This window comes from Dendrobates tinctorius, unplaced genomic scaffold, assembly GCF_039654945.1.
Source record: "Dendrobates tinctorius isolate UK_male_01 unplaced genomic scaffold, ASM3965494v1 ptg000060l, whole genome shotgun sequence".
NCBI lineage: Eukaryota > Metazoa > Chordata > Amphibia > Anura > Dendrobatidae > Dendrobates > Dendrobates tinctorius.
In genome coordinates this window covers 29,460,279-29,483,717 of record NW_027361728.1, presented here as the reverse complement: position 1 = coordinate 29,483,717, position 23,439 = coordinate 29,460,279, and the positions used below count along the sequence as shown (strand labels likewise).

At 42.2% G+C, this 23,439-nt stretch overlaps 1 protein-coding gene across 10 annotated transcripts in view; it reads left to right on the top strand.

The window, feature by feature from the left end:
* The window catches only part of NAALADL2 (N-acetylated alpha-linked acidic dipeptidase like 2), a 1,451,400-nt gene that overhangs the window by 1,394,405 nt on the left and 33,556 nt on the right, over positions 1-23,439 (top strand). The window lies entirely within an intron of this gene.

The following is a 23,439-nucleotide window of genomic DNA, read 5'->3' as shown; positions in this document are numbered from 1 at the left end:
ACACAGTGCTTTTTAATATGATGATTGCAATATATTAAGGGGATACAAACTTTGATGTGAGTGATTCTATATGGACAGGGCCTAATCTGTAGACTAAATATGTTTTTTTATTGCTTTATTTCAGAACCCAAAATATTTTTATCTTTTCTTCAACATAGCCTTTTAAAGGCTTGTTATTAGTGGGACACATTGTATGTATCCATGGCATGAAGTTGTTGCAAAGTACACATTTTCTAAGTTTTATTAACGCTATAGAGTGATTGGGAAAATAATAATTTATTTCTATTGTTGTATTTTGACCTTTTATCCTACTCACATACTGCACAAAATTGGTATTAGGACTCTCTCACATTGGTGTATTTAAATAGCTCTGATGTTTCTCCTAAAAAATTGGACAAGTGTAATCAATATGGTTCAACTTATGTCATGCGACGAGTGTGCGATTTTTCATTCACCTGTCATTTGTATGACCGCCATATGACACGTATATCAATCCATATGCAATACATTTTTAACAGCATCTTTTATATACTGTAATTCTCTATCTAATTTAACCTCTTAATGACCGAGGCAATTTTGACCTTAATGACCAAGCCAATTTTTACAATTCTAACCACTGTCATGTTATGAGGTTACAGCGCTGGAACGCTTCAACGTATTCCACAGATTATTCAACAGAATATTTTTTCTTGGCATGTTGAACTCCATGATAGTGGTAGTATTTCTTTGATAAAACTTGTGTTTATTTATGAAAAAAATGGAAATTTTGACAAATTTTAAAAATTTTGCAATTTTCAAACTTGACTTTTTGTGCCTTTAAATCAGAAAGTCATGTTACATGAAATAGTTAATAAATAGCATTTCCCTTATGTATACTTTACATCAGAACAATTTTGGAAACATAATTTTTTTTACGAAGTTATAGGGATTAAAATTTGATCAGCGATTTCTCATTTTTCAAACAAAATTTACAAAACCATTTTTTTAGGGACCACATCACATTTGATGTGACTTTGAGGGGTCAATATGACAGAAAATACCCAAAAGTGACATCATTCTAAAAGCTGCAATATTCAGTTTTTTTCAGTCAAGATGGGGTGCAGAGTGTACGTTAATGAGAAAAAAAGAACTTTTTTGAATTTACCAAATGGATGCAATGAAACAAAGAGTGAAAAATTTAAAGATATCTGAATACTTTCCGTATTCACTGTAAACACATAAATAATTGAAAAAAATTTGAGTGTCCTCCTTATTTTTCATCATCAGCCAAGGAAAAGCAGATAGCTGCGGGCTTATATTATCACACTGGGAAGGTCTCTGGTTATTGAACCCTATCTCAGACTAAAAATACCAGCCTGTAGCCACCCCAAATTCTCGCACTTGACCCCCAATTCTGGCAATTTTGATGTGTTGGCAATCAGAGTAATGGTTTATGGGGCTGAGGTCAGCTTTTTAATGTCAGCTGGCATCAAGCTCAGGGGTTAGTACCGGAAAGGTATCTATCAGACACTCTCATTACTAATCCAGTAATTTAAATGGAAAACACACAGAAAAAATATTTTTTATTTTAAAAACTCCCCCACACCTCATTCACTAACTTAATAGAAAATAAATATGAAGATGCAATGTAGTCCTGGTAATTCAAAGTAGTCCAGAAATGGGATCCTGAAAGATTTAATAAAGAGAATTAAATAAAGACAAGAAGCACTCCCTCATTCATCAATTTATTAATATAAAAAAATCTCTGCAGCTCCAATGTAATCCATCACTGTCCCACAATGTCCAGTGATTCTGTACAGCAACCCATGGATCGTCATTCTGAGAACGATGCTTCATAGGTGACTCCCGGTAATGTCTCCCTCTTGATGACATCAGTAACTCAGTGCTTGAGACATGACCAGGAGTGACTTATGAAGGTTTGTTCTCTGAACAACACTCTATAGGTTCCAGAAGAGATTTCAAAATAAAATATTTTTGTGTATATTTTTATTTTTGGTTCCTGGGCTAGTAGTGGGGGTGTCTGATAGACAACTCTCCATTACTAACCCAGGGAATTGATATCACCCAGCATTTCAAAGCTGAAATCAACCCCATAAATCATTACCCTGATTGACTCAGCGCCAAGGCAGAGCTTAGGGAAAATGAAAGAATTGGCACATCTCATGGATGTGCCAGGTCTGATGAGGCTGCAGACTGGTATTTCTAGAGTTGGAAGATCCAGATAACCATGGACCTTCCCAGCCTGCTAATATCAGCTCACAGATTTCTGCTTTGCCTTTGCTGGTTATCAAAAATGGGGGGACCCCACATTATTTTTTCATGCCCCCCATTTCTCGCATTGCACTCATCCATATTATATGCTAGTGTGATCAAAGCCCTTCAAATATTTTTTTCTGGGACTTTTTACCCCTATGGGGCTAAGAGCTTACTGACAGCTAGTTGCTATCTACCTCCGTATTGTGTCCTGCCACTTCTTTTGACCTCATCTTGATAGATTGGCTCTTTCTCTTCTGCTATTCTCTGCTAACAGAGGGAAAAAATTGTAACTGCTAATGTCATGGAGAATGGCATCCGGTTTCCTGCAGTTAGTCAGCATGGAGCCAACTGTCTCTCAGCATGACAGGAGCAGAAAAAAAGGAGCTACTCTGTCAGTATGACATCACAGGAATCAGAGGATTAGCTGGCAAGAGCAGAACGTGACCGCTTTGACAGATCATTGTAGGGCAGAACAGACAGGTAGTTAGTAACAATCTGCTGGTAAATTTTTAACCCTATAGTGAAAAACAAAATAAAGACCCAGTTAGTCCATTTAACTTTATTCTGTGGGTCAGTATGATTATAGTGATAATGATTTTATATAGTTTAATTAACATTTTATTATTTTTGTACAATAAAAGTCAGTTTTTGTTTTGCCATATTCTAAAAAATATAAGTTTATATGAATGCATACTTTTTAATCATCCCAAACCTGGACAACCTCTATAAGGAGGTAGACATTTTCTTATTTTATTATTGATTTTTACATAATTATTATTATTTTTTTATATTATTTTAATTTTCATCTGCCAAAAGCCTGACATTTTTATATTTGAATATTTTATTGATGCAGCAGTATGAGGGCTTGCCTTGTTTGGAAAGAGTTGTACATTTTTAAAGGCACCACTGGTTCTATGATATGCTGAACACCTCCTTGCAGCACCATATATTTTTGGTGTGGGGAAGGTGCAGGCTTATTATATACTTAATGCTGCAGTATGGTGTATCTACTACAGCACCAAAATGTTTTTTACGGATGGAGGGCACACACTCTGTAATCCCATTGACAACCCTACTAGGTTATTGTGGCTAGCCAGTGAGCTGTTATAGAAGACAGTCAGTAAAACATGAACAGGTATAATACAATGCAATGCAGAAGTGAGTTTACCATAGTTCACCATGATAAATTTCTTACGGTGAACTGCAGTGAACTCACTGAGCTCAGCGTTACACTGTGAGACTTTTGTAAACTGTCCAGTGGAACCCGCCGGACTCGAACATCCAATAGTCCGCACATCACTAGTATATCATAACAGAGCCACATTGGAGCAAAAATGTGGAAAAAAATATATACAATGTTTGGAAACATGGAAATAAAAAAAATCCTAAATGTTCTATCATGAAAAACAACTGACATGAAAAACTAGACAAGAGCATTTGTATGGCACATACTATAAATTTAATACATGTATTGTCCTGCATGTCTATGCCACAAAAAAATGCTAGAATTATAGCTTTAAACAGATTTAGTACCCACCAACAACATGGCTAGCAAACTGCATTAAAAATGTATCATAGCAAGGTAAGACAATTCTATTTGTGCTATTTGGCGTTTGAATTAACTTTGAATGACAGCAAAAATACAAAAATATTGCAGATGTTCTAGCTATTGCCATCATATTGGTGACTGCTGTAATGGGCACAGACAAAAGAGGTCCCCTGTGCAAGAACAGTTTATGCATTATAATGGACAACTCCAACTGCTTTGGAGGTAGAAGTGAGTCTCTTTACCTAGTAGACCCCTGTGCTGCTGCAGACTTTGAACCAATAGTATGTTTGCACCTGAGTGACAGCTAAATCTGAATCCACTGTAAAATGATACTAAGAAAACAATAAGTCATCTTTGAAAACCAAACAGCCATATAGTTCCAATGACAAAAAAAATATGTCCTGGGTGTTTAAACACATCATACATAAAATAATTTTAGTTTGTGCTTTTATTATGCAAAAGTCGTAAAACATGAGAAAGCAGATGAAAAATGAATGTGGAGTCCAAAAAAAAAATGCTGTGTCCTTAAATAAGCTGTTCCTTCTCATAATAAAAAAATAACACTCAGAATAGTATGAAATAATAAATTAAGTATTATCTTACCAATTACCTGCTGAAACTTCCTGGTCCACAATGATCTCTATATTTCCTACGTCATCTGGACAAACAAGTACCTACGACAGTCAATCACTCCCTGATGGCATTGTCAGAACTTGATTTCCCACCGGTATTGTTAGACTGGGAGAGTAAGATTCAGTTTATTTTTATTTTATTTCTTAGTAAGTAGCCTGACAGAAATTTTATGCTTCAAACTAAAATGTATCCATAAAAATAATGTCATCAGAAAGTTACATAATGTTTAAATTAGGTGAGTTAAATTTATCTTAAAGAACGACGTCAATATATAGCATTGGTAAAACAAAAAAGAAAAAAGCTTTTTAATTATGTTTTAAAAAGGAAATAACAAATGTTGCTATTTTTTATCAGTAGATTATATAGAATACATCATTCACACCAGTTGATGGTAAAAGCTCACCTCCCCTCCCTTCACAGTGGGCATTACTAAAATCCTAAAAAATTCTTCTAAGGACATCAATGTGTTAATGGGAATCTGTCACCCATTTTTAGTGATATCATGTAAAGATATCACCCAATAGTGCATCCCATAAGGATTCTATTAGGACTTTTGATTCCCCCCGACCCCGCACCTTTGATGCATAAATACCTTTTTTTATCTCGGTGAAGATGTATGGAAATCGCCGCAGTCTGGTCCGATGGGCGTGGCTTATTCGCCTTCTCCCCCCTCCTCAGCTTGCTGAATGTAATCTTCATCTGTGAATATCACAGATGCCATAGTTTTCCATGCTTGCGCATTGAAAAGACCTCCGGCACTTGCGCAATATGCTTTGCCCAACTGTGGACAAAGCATATAATCGGTACTTCGCATGCGCCAGTATTTTTCAGAGAGGTCTATGCCCCGGAAGTCTTCACATGCAGGACACACTTCCGGGGCATAGACCGCGCTGAAAAATACTGGTGCATGTGCAGTACCGATTATATGCTTCACCCACAGTTGGGCAAAGCATTCTGCTGAAGCACCGGAGACCTTTTCAATGCGCAAGCACGGAAAAAAATGGCATCTGTGATATTCACAGATTAAGATTACGTTCAGCAAACCGAGGGGGGGAAAGGTGAATAATCCCCGCCCATTGGACCGGACTGCGACGATTTCCATACATCTCCACCAAGATAAAAATGGTATTTATGCATCAAAGGTGCGGGGTCGGGGGGAATCAAAAGTCCTAATAGAATACGTATGGGATGCACAATTGGGTGATATCTTTACATGATATCACTAAAAATGGGTGACAGATTCCCTTTAATACTATGTCCATGACGCTTCTGAATGCAATTTGAGGTTTAAAAATTGTAGGATTGTAGATTTTTTCATGTCCTATACAGAAGTAATACGACTAGAAATAATAAAACATAATAACAGCCAGAGTTAATCAATAGGTCATATTTTTTATTTTATGTTTCATTTATTTTTTTAAAATGGTACTCCATGATCATAGACTTAAAATGATTATCCTCTTTTACATAATAAATACCATTACATGGGGAATATTTGGAAAAGTTATCTGAATCTCACTTGGATAAGACAGCACAGAAACTGAAAGAATTGGAATAATATTATTCAGAAACTCTGTGGATCCTCCTGGTTTCTTGAGAACGTCTACCCTTGCCTTGGTGTACTCTGCCGCAGAATATTGTGCTCCAATATGGTTTAATAGTTGTCATGTGAAAGCAATTGACACTGAGCTGAACAATTCTATGGGCATAATATCTGGTGCCATCAGACCTACGCCCGTCCACTGGTTACCTATCTTGAGCCATAATGCACCTGCAAACCTGAGAAGACAAAAGCTCCTACTTAAAGAATACACTAAAGTATTAAATAATGAAAGATGTTCAAATACAGCGACTGAAATCAAGACAGAAAAATATTCAGAATTGAGAGTCCTCAGTGGTTGATACCTTTTACTGGCTACCTGAAAACATGGTAACACATTGCAAGCTTTGAAGACTACTCAGGTCTCTTCATCAGGCGTTGACTAATACAACATCTGAAGAGTCACATATTTATGCACAATACAGCACAGAAAAGATGCAATAGATAAGACAAGTGACGTGAAGCTGAATTATCAATATGGGAGAGGGAGAAACATAAATATTGGACCAGTTCATAGATAAGGAGTCTGGATGTCTTATTGTCCTCTGATTGGGGTCTCCTAATGTGTTGTGATCAATGTGTTGAAATCAAGACACCCACCCATGTGAACCGCAATTACCTTATATGAACATGATTTCAATTTAGAAGAGAAATGGCGAGAACTTTGGATCAGTGCGGTAGATGGTGAGCTTCAAATGTTTCCTCACTTACAAAATCCACCACCAGGCTTCAATCTACCAAGGAAAACCTGGGTTTCTCTGAATCGTATCAGAACAAACTTTGGTGTCTGTGCAGATCTTATGCATAAGTGGGGAAAATCTGACTCTCCTGCCTGTGACTGTGGAGCTGATGGTCAAACAGTTCAGCACATAGATGATGAGTGTCCCCTCAGATCTTATACTGGTGACAAGAATGATTTCTACACTGGAAATGACAATGTTATTGCCTATATATAAAACCTTGATATTCGACTCTGATTTTTGCTCCTTTGTTTCTTTCAATCACTGTTTATTGTTTGTTGTTTATTCTTATATGATGTTGAAATATAGGTTCATACAATTAAAAAAAAAATCTGATGCACACTGTACAATGAGATATCACATTTTCTCTTGGATTTGCCAGCACTGCTCACATTAGCACATGTTCAGTATTTGGTCAGTATTATGCATCAGTTTTTGTAGGCCAAAGCCAGGAGTGGGTGAAAAATACAAAAGTGATACACTTGTTTCTATTATCATTTTCTTTTGGTTGTTCCACTTCTGATTTTGACTTACAAAGTCCCTTCTGACTTACTAGTAGAGATGAGCAAACCTTTTATGCTAGATTCGCTATTTTCGCAGAAGTTCCCGATGTTCGCCGAACATGTTTGCCTAACATAGCCGACCACCATTCAATTAAATGGGAGGCAAAACAAGTGGCATCAATTGACTTATCATTTGAACTATTAATAAATAATTTTAAAAATTGACATGGGATCCCCTGTATTTTTGGTAATCAGCCAGGCAAAACTGATAACTGAGGGCTGCAACCCTTAGCTGTCAGCTTGAGCATAGCTGGTTATCAAGAGTAAAGGGGTCCGACACTGTTTTTAAAAAAAATAATTGAAAAAATAAATAAGCAACAATATTGTTCACCTGTCCGCAGAGAAGATAATCCATTTGTCCCGTGATGGGTCTAGCTCTGCTACATCTAGATGGCAGGTTGCATTGTTACATGATGCAACTATACAGCGTGCCATCCAGCAGAGATACTGAGGAGCGTTTGATATTACTGCTCAGTGTCTCATGGTGAACTCTTATGATCACAGCATCCGTGAGAAAGTTCACACATTCGTGGTGCCATCAGAAAGGTCCTTAGAGTTCACAGCCACTGTACCCCATTCAACTCACGGACATCAGGGCAAGTGCTGTTACAACTTTTCCCATGGCGCTCGTGCTGACATCAGTAAGATGAACTGAGTTTTATGGTTGTGAACTCCCACGATCTTTCTGATGGCACAGCGGGTGTGAGAAATTTCTCTCGCTCTAGGTCACGTCAGTCAGATCATAGATGTTTGCCGTGAAACACTGAGCACTGAACACTGAAAGCAGACACACGATGACCAGTGTGTCTGCTTGCTGGTAGGCTGTATAGTCACATCATGCAACAATGTTACCTGTCATGTAGATGTAGAAGAGCTAGACACATCAAGGAACAAATGGATTATTATCTGCTCGGCTGAAAGGGAAGGAATATCGTTGTCTATTATTTCAATTCTGTTACAGGAGGCGATGGTTTCTGTGGACTGGGTGATGTGAATATGGTTTATTCTAGATTCATTAAAGGAGTCTGTGTCATTTTTTCAATCAAATGACTAATTTCTGGCTGTGTGTTTATTTACAGTTTAACTATAGGATTAGTAATGGATAGCTTCTCCATTACTAACCTGTGGGCTTGATGTCACCGGACAATAAAAAGGTGACATCAACCCAATAGCGATGAGTGAGCACTAAAATGCTTGGGTGCTCATTGCTCGGGTCGAGCAAATTGGAATGCTTGGGTGCTCGACCCACCAAGCCCAATGTAAGTCTATGGGAAAACCGCACATTTTTGCCGTGACCCCCCAGCGATCATTTTAGGGTCTCAAAATGTCTAAAATCGATGGGAACAATGCTCAAATGACACGGGAACATCATGGGGAAGACCCCTGGAAGCATTTCTGACTCCCAGGCCATAGCTGTGAACAATGTTGTCAGAGTCTTACACCACTTTTATGGGCACACAAACATTCAAAAATGAAACCAAATTGATTTTCCTGGGAAATATGTTAAGGAACATCCTTTCCAGGGTAATGACTTGTATGTAAGGCAAAATAAATAACCCAAAACAAAAATGTTCCTCCACTACTTGTGCTATTTTCACACGCGGTGTTTTTGATGCATTTTTCAACTTTAGCATTGCTTTCAACCAAGAGAAATGCATTCACTGGGAAATGTCATTGTAACATTTTACAACCTTATCTAGCCATGTGGTGTGTGACACATCATCAGACACATCCTGTTTCATTTATGAAAGAGGGACTCTGAAAGTCAAAAAAGCCTATTTTTATAGGGTCGGCAGTCGGCCCTCAGTATTCTTAGAGAGCCATCAGCTGGCTGTGATTTGTTGTTCCCATTATTAAACAGTGGGTCTCATATACTGTTATTACATATGCAGTGAATGGCAGGGCTGCACAAAATTTGGACACACCCCAATAACCAATTGAAAAGCTGTCCTCAATGGCCACATGGAACCAAATCTCCCAATATTAGTCATTTGGTACTCCCATAATGTTTGTTCGTGAAGTGAATGCAAGGCCTGCTCCAAATTTGCATGCACTCCAATAACCCATTGAACAGATGTCCTGGATGGCCACATGAAAACAAAGTTCCCTGTTGTGAATTCTCTTGATCTGACTTCTGAGTCAGGGCTCCCTCTGGAGGTTACTACGGGTAGTGGAGCTGGCCAGGTTGACAGAAGTCTGCCACCTGACGACGATGATTGGAAATCAGGGATTACTGACTGGGAGGACATAAGTGAGCAGGCTTCCCTGAGTTGCTGCTGGTGATTAGTTTCTTCCTGTGCATTTTGTGGTCTGCTGTTTCCTGCCTGATTCTGTATTTTTCAGTTAAGTTGTTCATTTGCTAATCCTTTGCATCTGATCTGGTTTTTCCTCTTTCTGCTTTGCTGTGAGGGTTCAGCGTGCTGGAACCCGCTCCATATGTTACAGCTTGTGTCAGTTTGTTCAGTCCCCTGTTATATTAGTCTCTTTTGCTTTGCTGCTAGAGTTGAGCGAAACAGGTCGGTCAAATTCAAAAGTCGCCGACTTTAGCTAAAGTCAGGTTTTTACGATCGAAACCCGACCATAGCATGAGGTCGGCCATGAGGTCGCCCACCAGAACACCAAAGTTGCATTTCAAATAATGCTTCCAGTGCCTTTTCTCAGCCAATGATGGAGGACGCAGACTGTGGGCAACGCGATGACATGGGCAGCGGCCACCACCATCTTAGAGAAGGGCATTGAAGTGATTGGCTGGCTTTGTGTGGCGTCACAGTGGCTAGAAAAAGCCGTGACCGCCGACCGCCATCTTACTTCTGCCGATCTTAGAATAGGGAGAGGTGCTGCTGCTGACTCTGAATAGGGAGAGGATTAGGCAGGGAAGAAGAAAAAAAATTGCTTCTGCTGATAGCGCTTTTCACTGTACAGTTAGTGTGCAGTGAAAGGGGAGGATTTTTGTTGTGTGCAGCAGCGCTGGTGGTGATTAGGCTGCCTTTTAAGGCTACCTGCTAGCTGCATTGCTGTGTGCACACTGCTGTTCAAACTGCTTTTTTCAAAGCCCTCCAACTTTTATTATTTTGTTCTGGTCAGTTACCGAGCGTTTTTTTCACACACCGTATAGCGGTGTACACTCCTCACACACTACCGTGTACCGGCTGGAATCACGGACAAATACAAGCTATCTGTGTGTGACTCTGGAAAAACAAATAGAGGAGATTTTCCATTTTTCCAGACCTACACTGTATAGAGCTGTCCGCTTTTCAAACAGTTTTGTATATCTGCTGTTTGATTATGGTCAAAACTATACAGAGACAGCGTGTCACTCCATATAAAAATAGAAGGAGAGTTACAGTTTTCCATACAGACACCGTATAGCGGTGTACGCTCCTCACACACTAACGTGTACCGGCTGGAATCACGGACAAATACAAGCTATCTGTGTGTGACTCTGGAAAAACAAACAGAGGAGATTTTCCATTTTTCCAGACCTACACTGTATAGAGCTGTCCGCTTTTCAAACAGTTTCGTATATCTGCTGTTTGATTATGGTCAAAACTATACAGAGACAGCGTGTGTCACTATGTATAAAAATAGATGGAGATTTACAATTTTCCATACAGACACCGTATAGAGCTGTCCGATTCTCAAACAGTATTGTATATCTGCCGTTCGCATTACGGTCACATCTATACAGAGTCAGCGTGTGTGTGTGACACTCCGTAAATACATATACAGACATTTCCATTTCTCCATACACTGTATTGAGTTGTCCGATTCTCAAACAGTATTGTATGTCTGCTGTTGGCATTACAGTCACATCTATACAGTCAGCGTGTGGGTGTGACACTCCGTAAATACATATACGGAGATTGTTAGTTACACAAAAAGCATATACAGCTGTACACTTCTGATACAGCACCATATATCTGCTTGTTGGATTACGGTCAAATACAATCCTATAAAGAGAGCACGGCACTCAGGAATAGTTTGGTTGTTGGTGCTCAAGTCGGGTATCCAACCCATCAATCAAAAATGACAAAAATCTTGGCACTCAATATGTGAAATATTCAGACACTTTTATTTTGTGCATCCAGACAGAAAGGTTTAAACGTTTTCGGTCCAGCATAAGACCTTCATCAGAAAAATCTTGTTTACTGAAATATACATACAAAAAAGAACAAAAACAAGGCGTTTATTGCTGTCCGCATCATCACAAAAATACATACTAACAAAAGACATGACAAAAATATATGTTCCAACTTCATCAAAAATTCAAAGGATAGAGAGATGGCTAGTAGAGGTACTATCCAAGGGTGCTTTGCTGAGTCAGGCGATGGTAACTCCAAAAGTGTTTTTTTGTATGTATATTTCAGTAAACGAGATTTTTCTGATGAAGGTCTTATGCTGGACCGAAAACGTTTAAACCTTTCTGTCTGGATGCACAAAATAAAAGTGCCTGAATATTTCACATATTGAGTGCCAAGATTTTTGTCATTTTTTACGGTCAAATACATACTGGGAGAGCGTCTGTGACTAACAAAATATATATGTAGATTTAATTTTTTTAATACACCTTACACAGCTGGACGCTCCTCATACAGTACCATCTCTCTGCTGGTGTTTTTGGTACATTTTACCAAACATGAGGAAGTATGGTGGAAGAGTCCGCGAACGTGGGCCGGGGGGGCGCGGCTGGTGCTGATGGTGGTGGTGCATCTGTCGGTTCTGGCAAAAGCACAAAAGCAGCTAAGGCAGGAGGTGTTGAGCCTGCATCATCGTCTGGCTCAAGAAGGCCTGTAAGGTTCACTTTTCTTGGAGTAGGAAAACCGCTTTTAAAGCCAGAGCATCAGGAACAGGTTTTGGCGTACATTGCCGAAACAGCCACCGGCTCAATTGCCTCCTCTTCTGAACGTTCAAAACCTGCAAGCACGGAGTCGTCAGTGCAGGGTTCTGGTCAGGAAAAACACCTTTCCTTGGGTCCTTCACCCCCACCAAAAGTTAAGGATGCGGCAGCCCACACTTCAGATTACTCGATGGAGCTCTTTTCACATACCATGCCTGGATTATCCAGTCAAATCCTGAATTCCCCAGTCCAAGATGAATCTGACATGGAGTGCACTGATGCACTCACTGCTAGTTGATTCTGCTGGTACATTGACCCAGAGCACTACATTGCCCTCATAGTCTACTGAGCCAGAATCTGACCCTGATGAAACTCAGGTGCCCCTTCCCGCATACTCTACCAGCTTACACGGTGACACAGAGGAAGGTAAAGAGGAAGGTGCAGATGACTTTGAAGAGGAGGTGATGGATGACCCAGTTCTTGACCTGGATTGGCATCCATTGGGGGAGGAGGATGGCACTGGCAATAGTTCAGATAAGGAGAAGGATCCGCAGCAGGCATTGACATCGCAGCAGCAGTTATCTGGCAGGCCCGTAGCTGTCCAAAAACATGGACCAAAAACTAAAAGAGATACAGGACAGCTTGGCCAGACGGTCAACTTAGCACAGCGTGCAAGGCCTGAAAATGTATACCAAAGTAGGAAGAGTGCAGTGTGGCACTTCTTTGTGAAAAAGCCTAAAACATTTTGGAAGAATGTTCTCTGGTCAGATGAGACAAAAGTAGAGCTTTTTGGGCAAAGGCATCAACATAGAGTTTACAGGAGAAAAAAAGAGGCATTCAAAGAAAAGAACACGGTCCCTAAAGTCAAACATGGCGGAGGTTCCCTGATGTTTTGGGCTTGCTTTGCTGCCTCTGGCACTGGACTGCTTGACCGTGTGCATGGTATTATGAAGTCAGAAGACTACCAACAAATTTTGCAGCATAATGTAGAGCCCAGTGTGAGAAAGCTGGGTCTCCCTCAGAGGTCATGGGTCTTCCAGCAGGACAATGACCCAAAACACACTTCAAAAAGCACTAAAAAATGGTTTGAGAGAAAGCACTGGAGACTTCTAAGGTGGCCAGCAATGAGTCCAGACCTGAATCCCATAGAACACCTGTGGAGAGATCTAAAAATGGCAGTTTGGAGAAGGCACCCTTCAAATATCAGGGACCTGGAACAGTTTGCCAAAGAAGAATGGTCTAAAATTCCAGCAGAGCATTGTAAGAAACTCATTGATGGTTACCGGAAGCGGTTGGTCGCAGTTATTTTGGCTAAAGGTTGTGCAACCAAGTATTAGGCTGAGGGTGCCAATACTTTTGTCTGGCCCATTTTTGGAGTTTTGTGTGAAATGATCAATGTTTTGCTTTTTGCTTCATTCTCTTTTGTGTTTTTTCATTTAAGACAAATTAAATGAAGATAATAATACCAAAGAATTTGTGTTTGCAATCATTTTCAGGAAGAAACTGAGTATTATCTGACAGAATTGCAGGGGTGTCAATACTTTTGGCCACAACTGTATATATTTGCTATCTTGTTTTCCAGTGCCTTTTCTACAACTTTTTTTTATGGTCAAACCCAGACTGAGTGAGCGTCTGAGGGTGACTCCGGAAATATATACCGAGATTTCAAATTTGGCCAACACTGTATACAGCTGTATGCTTCTGATACAGTAACCTTTTTTGCTATTTAGATTCTGGTGTAATCCATAATGAGCCTGTGAACGTCTGTATGTTACTCCAGAAAAATATTTGGAAATTTAAGATTACCCCAACACTGTATACAGCTGTACGCTTGTGTTATATTACCCATTTACAGCTTTTTATATTCTTGTGTAATCCATACTGGGCCTGAGAGCGTTTGTGTCTGCCTCCTGAAATATATACAGAGATTTAGAATGTTTACACTATACTATATATACCTTGTATCTTGTGATACTGTACCCTTTTTCAACTTTTTATTTTATTGTGTAATCCATACTGAGCCTGTGAGAGTCTGTGTATGACTCGTGAAATATATATGGAGATTTACTGTTATCCCTAGTCTGTATAGAGCTGTATGCTTCTGATACAGTACCATATATCTGCTGGAATTTTGGGTCCATTTTCCAAAACATGAGGAAGTATGGTGGAAGAGGACATGGACGTGGGCGTGGGGGGCCACCTGTTACTGATGGTGGTGGTGGTGCATCTGCTGGTAGTGCCAAAAACACAATAGCAGCTAAGGCAGGAGGTGTTGAGCCTGCATCATGGTGTAGCTCCGGAAGGCCTGTAAGGCTCCCTTTTCTGGGAGTAGGTAGACTGCTTTTAAAGCCTGAGCATCAGGAGCTGTTTTTGGCTTACATTGCTAAAACAGCCTCCTCTATTGCCTCCTCTTCTGAAGTTTCAAAAAATGCAAGCACTGAGTTGTCAGTACGAGCTTCTTGTCAGGAGCAACTCCTTTCCTTGTGTCCTTCACCCACACCAAAAGTGAAAGATGCGGCAGCACACACTTCAGATTACTCCATGGAGCTATTTTCACATACCATGCCTGGGTTCATTAAAAATGGGGCCCATCATAAACTGGAGCATTCCAAATGGGGACATCAGATACTGGAGCAGCATTTACGTGGCTCATTATACACTGGAGCATTAGAAATGGAGCCCATTATATATGGAGCATTATTTGGGCCCATAAGACACGAGCATCATCCATGGGGCCCATCATGTACTGGAGCATTCTAAATGGGGCAGATCAGACACTGGAGCAGCATCTATGGGGCACATTATACACTGGAGCATTAGAAATGGGGCCATTATATATGGAGCATTATTTGGGCCCATAACACACTGGAGCATTGTCCATAGGGACCATCATATACTGTAGTTTTATGTGGAGCTCATCATATACTGTATGGAACATTATATGTGACCAATTACCCTGTTTGGAAAAATATATGGGGCTCATTATTTTGTATGGCGCACAATGTGGTGGTCATAATACTGTATGGAGTAATATACTGCCCTTTTTTTGAGCTATTGTACAATTTAAAATAGATCAGTCATGTCATGTAAGCAGTGAAGTATTTGTCATTGTACTATACCTATATTTCTGTGCAGTATCGGCGCACCATGAGTTGTGGTATGTGTTAAAGGGGCGCACTGACACTCTTTGGCCCAGGGCACATGAAAAACTGGATCCAGCCCCCCCCACAACTTTAGCCAAATAACCCCCCAGTTTTCAATGCGTAACTATTATTCTGAAGTAAATTACCATATTTTTCATACCATAAGACGCACTTTTTTTCTCAAAAAATTTTGGCGGAAACTGGCGGGTGCATCTTATGGTCGCAATATACTTACATCTGTCCACGGCTGGTGGCTGGTGCGGGTGCCGCGGGGCTTTGTGGTGCAGTTGTGGCAGCGGGCTGTATTCCAGTGCAGGGGTAGTGGCTCTCTGTGCTCCGTGGGGGGGCTCCGCCGGCATTTCCTCCGGGAACATGGACGCCGGGAAGATGGCCGCCGGTCAGGGGACGGCGCATTCGCAGTTTCAGGTCTCATCCCGAGATCTCGGGATACGAGATCTCGTTGCTGAGATTTGAATCTCGTCTCCCGAGATCTCGGGATGAGATCTGAACCTGCGCATGCACCGTCCCCGGACCGGTGGCCATCTTCCCGGCATCCATGTTCCCAGAGGCCACCGCAACATGGCAGCAGCCAGCAATGGATGTCCGGGGGCCTCCAGGCTTCGAGGAAATGCCGGTGGAGCCGCCACCCCTGCACCGGAGCACAGCCTGCCACAACCCTCACCCCACACAGCCCACCTGCCCCAGCTGGCCCAGCACAGCTGCCCCAGCACAGCCCAGCCCAGCCCACCTGCCCCAGCCCAGCACAGCTGCCCCAGCCCAGCACAGCTGCCCCAGCCCAGCTGCCCCAGCACAGCCCACCTGCCCCAGCCCAGCACAGCTGCCCCAGCACAGCCCAGCCCAGCTGCCCCAGCACAGCCCAGATGCCCCAGCCCAACCTACCAGCCCCAGCACAGCCCAGGTGCCCCAGCTCAGCCCACCTGCCCCAGCACAGCCCACCTGCCCCAGCACCACCCAACCCAGCTGCCCCAGCACAGCCCAGCTGCCCCAGCACAGCCCACCTGCCCCAGCACCACCCAACCCAGCTGCCCCAGCACAGCCCAGCTGCCCCCCCCAGCACAACCAACCTGCCGTAGCACAGCCCACCTGCCCCTGCACAGAGCCACCGTCACCGCACCAGCCTGGAGTACTGAATAACCCCTGTGACCACTCCTCCACCTGTGCCGGATCACTTCCCAGGTAAGCTGAATTCAGACTGCAAGATGGACCCCTATTTGACACATGATTATTGTTTTCAGTATTTTCCTTCTGAAAATTGGGGTGCGTGTTAAAGTCCGAAAAATATGGTAAGGTTGTCAAGCTTCAGTAATAAGAATTGATGTTTTTGGCTTTGAAATGGGCACTGTAGGTGTGTTTACTGTCCTCCACTCCCTGCCGACTTTGCTTCCCCATTGACTTGTATTGAGTTTCGTGTTTCAGTCGGCCTCCGACTTTTCCCTATAGTCGGCCGATTTCATTCGACCCGACTTTTGCGAAAGTCGGGTTTCATGAAACCCGACTCGACCCTAAAAAAGGCAAAGTCGCTCATCTCTATTTGCTTCCAGTTCACACAAGAATGCTGATATAGTGGGGGAGAGGTCATGAGACCTCAGTGTTTTTTGTACATCAGACGTGTTGGATTTTTTAGGGTTTTGTGTGATTGCAGACAGTGTCTTTCCTTTCCTATCCTATCTAGACAGTTTGGGCCCCATCATTTGCTCAGTCTATTTTCTGCCTGTGTTTGTGCCTCATCTTGTCTCACCGACAATATATGTTTGGGGGCTATCTATTTCTTTGGGGTTCTACTCCGAGGCAGATTAGATTTCACCTTTCTTGCTTTAAGCTTAGTTAGATCTCCGACTGTGCCAAGGCATCTAGGGCCTCTTAGGTATGCCCCATGGCTACTACTAGTTGTGTTGTTAGGATTAGGGGTCTGCAATCCACTAAGTTACCAGCCTTTCTGGCTTCCTGGTGGCGTAGCCTATTCCTGCCATCCTCTTCGGTGACCTATTCATAACAGAATCACCAGCCAAAACTGTAGACTCTAGGGTACGCTAAAGAAGGAAAGAATTGTAAAAAAAAAAAAAAGTGTCCGAATTTTTTCACATATTTTTTACTCTTTTTCTCTGGGCTGTAGGAGGATTTTTTCTTTAATGGAGACTAAGCAATTGTCCGATAGTGTTGAGCAACTCGCTGCTGAAGTGTGTGGAATTTCTGCCTATCTCGCTCAATCACCTGCCGTAGAACCAAAGATCCCTACTCCTGTTGTGTTTTCTGGGGATCGGTCTAAATTTTTGGACTTTAAGAATAATTGTTAACTATTTTTGGCTTTGAAACCTAACTCATCAGGGAGCTCGGTGCAGCAGGTTAAAATTGTCATCTGCTTGCTGCGCGGCGATCCCCAGGACTGGGCTTTTTCTCTGACACCTAGAGATCCTATTCTGGCTAATGTGGATGCGTTTTTTCAAGCCCTGGGGTTGTTTTATGTTGAACCTAATGCTATTGATCAAGCTGAGAAAACCCTATTCGCATTGAAACAGGGTCAGGATTCTGCTGAGTTATACCGTCAAAAATTCCGAAAGTGGGCGGTCCTTACTAAATGGAATGATGACACCCTAGCAGCTCTCTTTCGGAAAGGTTTGGCAGAAGCCGTAAAAGATGTTATGGTGGGATTTCCTGTCCCCTCTGGTCTTAATGACTCTATGTCATTAGCCATTCAAATTGATCCACGTTTACGTGAACGTAAAACTACGCGAGAGGTGGTGCTGCCTTTCGAACAAACTTCTGATCCCATGTAATGTGAAAGGGTTTTGTCTAGGGCGCAACGTCAAGAGTTTAGAAAGTGTAATAAGTTGTGCTTCTTTTGTGGGGATGCCTCTCAAACTATTTCTGTCTGCCCTAAACGAGAAAAATGTTTTGCTCACTCATTTGCGGTGGGCAGTGTACAGCCTAAGTTCCTTTTGGTGGTTACCTTGATCTGCTCCTTGTCTACATTGTCTGCTAAGGCTTTTGATGATTCAGGAGCAGCTTTGAATCTGATGGATTTTGACTTTGCCAAACGTCATGGTTTTCTCATGGTGCCCATGCAGACCCTATTCCTTTGAGGGGTATTGATGCTACCCCTTTGGTGGAGAATAAACCCCAGTTTTGGACCTAGGTGATAATCGGTCTCCCTCTTACCAAACTCTCCCCTCTCCAATCTGTCTTGAATGCTGCAGCCAGGATCATATTCCTCACCAATCGTTACACTGATGCCTCTACTTTGTGCCAGTCATTACACTGGCTACCCATCCACTCCAGGATTCAGTATAAACTTATTACCCTCACCCACAAAGCCCTCCATCTCTCAGAACCACCCTACATCTCCTCCCTTGTTTCAGTATACCACCCTACCCGCGCCCTCCGTTCTGCTGATGACCTGAGGTTAGCATCCTCAATAATCAGAACCTCCCACTCCGTCTCCAAGACTTTACACGTGCTGCGCCAATTCTTTGGAATGCACTTCCCAGGTCAATACGATTAGTCCCCAATCCCTACAATTTTAAGCGTGCCCTGAAAACGCATTTATTCAGACTGGCCTATCGCCTCAACATATTAACCTAATCTATCCCTGTGTGGCACAGCCAAAAGCTTTACCATAACCAGGTTCCCCGCATCATGTTCCCACATGCTTTATGCATCCATTAGCCCTCTGTGTCTGTACTGATACACATTTAACATTATGGCTGGTCCATACAATCAGGGCAACTGTTACCACCCACCTTTCGTGTCTCCCTTTTTTTTCCTCATAGATTGTAAGCTTGCGAGCAGGGCCCTCATTCCTCTTGGTATTTGTTATAATCTATGTGATTATTGTTATGCTGTAATGTCTATTGTCTGTACAAATCCCCTCCGAAATGTAAAGTGCTGCAGAATATGTCGGCGCTATAGAAATAAAATTTATTATTATAATGCGGGTCACCCCGGACCACCAAGAGAATTGTAAATTTTTGGTGTTGCACAATTTACATTATATTATTGTACTGGGTTTTCCTTGGTTGCAAACCCATAATTCTGTATTGGATTGGAAATCTGTGTCTGTGTTGAGTTGGGGTTGTCAATGTGTTCATAGTGACACTCCTGTTTTCTCCACCTCTCCCCAGTCTCAAGATGTGCCTGATTATTTGGATGATTTTTCTGATGTATTTAGTGAGAGTAAGTCCGCGTCTTTGCCTCCTCATAGGAGTTATGACTGCGCAATGGAGTTAATGCCTGGTTGTAAATTTCCCAAGGGTCGGCTTTTCAACTCATCTATACCTGAACATGATGCTATGCGATCTTATATTAAGAAGTCATTGGAGAAGGGTAATATCAGACCATCCTCTTCACCTTTAGGTGCTGGGTTTTTTTTGTGGCCAAGAAAGATGGCTCATTAAGGCCATGTATTGACTATCGCTCCCTTAACAAAATCACTGTAAAATACTAGTACCCGTTACCCCTGATTTCTGATTTATTTTCCAGAGTTAAAAGTGCTTGTTGGTTTACCAAACTTAACCTCAGGGGGGCATATAATCTTATTTGCATCAAGCACGGGGATGAATGGAAGACGGCGTTTAATACTCCGGAGGGACATTTTGAGTACCTGGTAATGCCCCTTCCGTCTTCCAATCTTTTATGACCGATATTTTCTGAAACTTTGTGGATAAGTTTTTGATCATTTATCTGGATGATATTTTGATCTTTTCCAGTGATTGGGATTCTCATGTGGAACATGTCCTGACTGTGTTCCGAATTTTGAGGGAAAATACTCTGTATGTTAAGGGATCAAAATGTCTCTTTGGTGTACAGAGGATTTCGTTTTTGGGATTCATTTTTATCCCCATCTGCTATTGAAATGGATCCGGCCAAGGTACAGGCCATTTATGATTGGATTCAGCCCACTTCTCTGAAGGCTCTCCAGAAGTTTTTGGGTTTTGCTAATTTCTACCGTAAATTTATAAGTAATTTTTCTGGTATTGTTAAACCACTAACGGATTTGACCAAAAAGGGCGCTGATGTGGTGAATTGGTCTCCAGAGGCTGTCTCGGCATTTCAGGAGCTTAAGCGGAGATTCGCTTCTGCTCCGGTTCTACGGCAACCTGATGTTTCACTCCCATTTCAGGTGTAGATAGATGCTTCTGAGATTGGTGCAGGAGCCGTTTTATCTCAGAGATCTGGTAACCTCTAAGATGAATCCCTGTGCCTTCTTTTCTCAAAAATTTTCCCCATCTGAACGTAATTATGACATGGGGAATCGGGAATTGATGGCCATGAAGTGGGCATTTGAAGAGTGGAGACATTGGTTGGAGGGAGCTAGATATCAAGTTGTGGTCCTCACTGACGACAAGAATTTGATTTATCTTGAATCAACCAAGCGCTTGAATCCTAGACAGGCTAGGTGGGCCTTGTTTTAAACACGTCTTAATTTTGTGGTCTCCTTTCTTCCAGGCACTAAGAATGTTAAGGCGGATGCCCTTTCTAGGAGTTTCTTTGCGGATTCTCTTGATGTGACCGAGCCTACTACCATTCTAAATGAGGGTGTAGTTCTTTCCGCCATCTCACCCATTTTGGGATGTGCCCTGGAGGAATTTCAGGAGGACAAACCTGAATGATGCCTAATGGGAAAATTGTATGTCCCTGACCAGTGGAGGAGAAGAGTAATGTCTGAAATTAATTACTACGCGCTAACTGGTCATCCAGGTATTTTTGGTACGAGAGATTTGGCAAGTCGGTCTTTTTGGTGGCCTGCCTTATCTAGTGATGTTAGGAATTTTGTGCAGTCCTGTGGGACTTGTTCTCGGTCCAAGCCCTGTTCTTGTTCTAGTGGTTTGTTGACGCCTCTGCCGGTGCCCAGGAGGCCATGCACCCATATCTCAATGGATTTTATTTCTGATCTCCCTGTCTCTCAGAGAATGACTGTTATCTGGGTGATCTGTGATAGATTTTCTAAAATGGTCCATCTTGTACCACTCCCAAAGTTGCCATCTTCTTATAAGTTGGTGCCCTTGTTTTTACAACAGGTGGTTCGTTTGCACGGGATTCTGGAGAACATTGTGTCGGACAGAGGAGTCCAGTTTGTTTCCAGATTTTGGAGAGCTGTTTGCTCCAAACTGGGAATTCAGTTATCTTTCTCCTCTGCATTTCATCCTCAGACCAATGGGCAGACTGAGAGAACAAACCAGACTTTGGAATCCTATTTGAGATGTTTCATATCTGCTGATCAAGATGACTGGGTCTCATTTTTGCCCTTGGCCGAATTCATGCTTAACAATAGGGCTAGTTCTGCCACTTTTATGTCTCCTTTTTTCTGTAACTTTGGATTTCATCCTCGATTTTCTTCGGGGTTGGTGGAAGCTTCGGCCTGCCCTTCAGCCTGCTCAAGTGTGGATTTTGTGGTAGAGAGAATGCAACAGATTTGGGATCAAGTAGTGGATAAGTTGTCCCACTCTCTGGAAACCGCCCAACGGTTCTCCAACTGGCATAGGACCATTGGTCCCTGGTTTAAAGTGGGTAATGTGGTTTGGTTGTCCTTAAAAAATATTCCTATGAAGGTTGCGTCTCCCAAATTCAAGCCAAGGTTCATTGGACCTTGTAAGTTTTTGGAAATCCTTAACCCCATTTCTTTCCGTTTGGCTCTTCCAGTTACGCTTAAGATTCATAACATTTTTCATAAATATTTCTTGAAAAGGTTTGTGGAGCCCGTAGTTCCCATGGTGGTGCCCCCTGACCCTGTATTGGTCAAGGGTAATTTGGAGTATGAGGTAGAGAAGATATTGGATTTTTGTCTGGCTAAACAGATACTCCAATACTTGGTCAAGTGGAAAGGTTATGGCCAGGAGAATAATTCTTGGGTCTCTGCTTCAGACATTCTTGCTGAGAGATAGGTTCATGCTTTTCACCAGGCCCATCCTGATCTGCCTGATGGCATGAATGAGCGTTTGGTGACCCCTCCTCAAGGGGGGTACTGTTGTGAATTCTCTTGATCTGACTTCTGAGTTGGGGCTCCCTCTGGTGGTTACTTCGGGTAGTGGAGCTGGCCGGGTTGACAGAAGTCTGCCACCTGATGACGATGATTGGAAATCAGGGGTTACTGACTGGGAGGATATAAGTGAGCAGGCTTCCCTCAGTTGCTGCTCGTGATTAGTTTCTTCCTGTGCATTTTGAGGTCTGCTGTCTCCTGCCTGATCCTGCATTTTTCAGTTAATTTGTTAATTTGCTAATCCTTTGAATCTGATCTGGCTTTTCCTCTTTCTGCTTTGCTGTGAGGGTTCATCATGCTCCCTACTGGGGAACTTGTGGACCCCGCTCCATATGTTACAGCTTGTGTCAGTTTGTTCAGTCCCCTGTTATATTAGTCTCTTTTGCTTTGCTGCCAGTTCACACCAGAATGCTGATATAGTGGGGGAGAGGTCGTGAGACCTCATTGTTTTTGTACATCAGACGTTTTGGATTTTTTAGGGCTTTTGCATGATTGCAGACAGTGTCTTTCCTTTCCTATCCTATCTAGAAAGTTGGGCCCCATCATTTGCTCCTCAGTCTATTTTCTGCCTGTGTTTGTGCCTCATCTTGTCTCACCAAGAATATATGTTTGGGGGCTATCTATTTCTTTGGGGTTCTACTCAGGGGCAGTTAAGATTTCACATTTCTTGCTTTAAGCTTAGTTAGTTCTCCGGCTGTGCCGAGGCATCTAGGGCATCGTAGTTACGCACCACGGCTACTGCTAGTTGTGTTGTTAGGATTAGGGGTCTGCAATCCACTAAGTTTCCAACCTTTCTGGTTTCCGGGTGGCCTAGCCTATTCCTGCCATCCTCCTCGGTGACCTATTCATAACAGTTCCCATTATTCATTTGGTACTATCATACTGTTTGCTTAAGCATTAAATGCAAGGCCTGCCCTGCACCAAAGTAAAGCGCACCCCAATAAGCATTTGAACCGAGGTACTGGATGGCCACATGAAAACAAAGTTCCCATTTTTCACTTGATACTCCCATACTGTTTGCCTATGCATTGAATGAAAGGCCTGCCCCAAATTTGTACGCACCCCAATCCCCCTTGGAATAAATGTGGACTATGGCCTATGAAAAATGTTTTCCCAGTGTAAAG